Source organism: Neomonachus schauinslandi, chromosome 1, assembly GCF_002201575.2.
Source record: "Neomonachus schauinslandi chromosome 1, ASM220157v2, whole genome shotgun sequence".
Lineage (NCBI taxonomy): Eukaryota > Metazoa > Chordata > Mammalia > Carnivora > Phocidae > Neomonachus > Neomonachus schauinslandi.
In genome coordinates, this window is record NC_058403.1 from 209,948,134 (window position 1) to 209,949,830 (window position 1,697).

Here is a 1,697-nt window from a genome sequence, read left to right on the forward strand (position 1 = left end):
AAAGAGCCCTCCAGGCTCAGGCCCAGGGGGGCAGTTTTTGTCAGGAGAAGCAGTCTGGGGGCCTGGGTCAGAAGATCCCTGGGGATCCTTTCCGAGGGTGCAGCCAGGGACTAGTTTGGACTCCCGTTTGGCTCGTTGTGGCTTGTCCAGGCTTCAGGGTGAAATGGTGGACGTGGAGACAATCTGAAATAAAGAGTTTCTGCTGGATGTGTCTGGGATACCTGCGTCCAGGAGGGGAGCTGGGTATCTGGAATCTCTGGGGCTAGACAAGGAATCCGTGGTTTCAGGGGGTGAGCTGGGGACCTGCAACACCCTATGTCTAATAGGGAGCTGGGCGCTTCAGATATGTGTGTCCCAAGAGTGGAAGCTGGGCGCCTGGGATCCCTGGGTCTCGGAAAGAGGCCTGGATATCTTGGGCCCCTTGGTCCTGAGTAGGAATTGTAAACCTCCATAACGCCTGGGTTCAGGAGAGAACTGAGGTCCTAGGATTGGAGCTTGGAGCTCAGGTCCCCAGAACTTACGCGAAGAGGGTGTGGGGTGTGGAATTAGGGTCCTAGGAGAGAACCAATGGCTCTAGACCCTTGAATTCTGGAGGGGAACTGGTTCCATGAGTCCTGGAAGAGAAGTGGGGGCTCTAGAATCCTGGGTGGAGAAGAGAGGGGGATACAGGGGATCCCTGGGTTCCCTCCTGCTCTTGGCCCACCCCACCCCCGGAAGCATCCGATCTCCAAGGCCTCGAGCAGGCCACGTGTTCGGCCTGCCCAGCCAGGCTCCTGGGGCGCTAACCTAGACGTCAGGCCTGATTTCCCCTCAGCCGGTCGGCACTGCCCACGTCGACTGCCATTCACTCTCGCTACGGCTAATCCCCTCTCGTCGTCTGGAGGCCGGCTCCGCCCCAATGCAGCTACGCTTCCACTGGCTCCCACCAAAACTGGGCCCCTTTACTTCCTTCCCTGCCATTTGTCCAGAGCGGTGTCCGTCACCTTGCACCCGCCCCCGCCGCCCAGCCATTGGCTTAGAAATCAAGGCTAGAAGAGGATTCTGGTTAACAGGGAAAGCAATCCAGTCAAACCTAAGCGCGTCACCCAGAATTCGTCAGGGATTGGATTCAGTTGGCTGCCAATCTGCGCAAGACCCGCCTTCTGCGTGTCCTCATTGGCTTGCGTACACGATTATCTCACCTGGCGCCCGCCCAGCCTGTTCAAAGGGGCCTTTCGGCAGGCCCCTCCTTCCTGTCCACTTGACTCTCCGGAGTCGTCAATCCAGTTCTGAAGTCGCCCCGTAGTTCTGGAACTCCCGCTTCATTGGGTCTCCTGCCCTCTCGGGTCGCCTCGATTTGCCCGCCCAGCACCGGCAGCCCGAAGCCCACTGCCTCCGAGAGCTGTCGGTCACGCGGCGCCTCCCGCCCACTGCCTCTCGCGGCACTCCGATTGGTCGTTTGCCTCCAGAGGCCGCGATTGGTGTCCCAGGAGCGGCGGCCACCTCCGATTGGCCTGGCTGCGCCGTCCGTCACGCCGGCGGCGGGAGGAGGCGTCCCTCTCCCCCCTCGTCGTCTTCCCAGCCGCTGGGTTCCCAGAGTGCTCCGCGGCCGTGTGGAGCGAGGCCTTGTTCCCGCGTTGAGCCGCCGCCGCCGCCGCCGCCTCCTCAGCTTCAGCCTCCGCGCCAGGCCCGGCCCCGCCGCGCCATGTCGGACTACA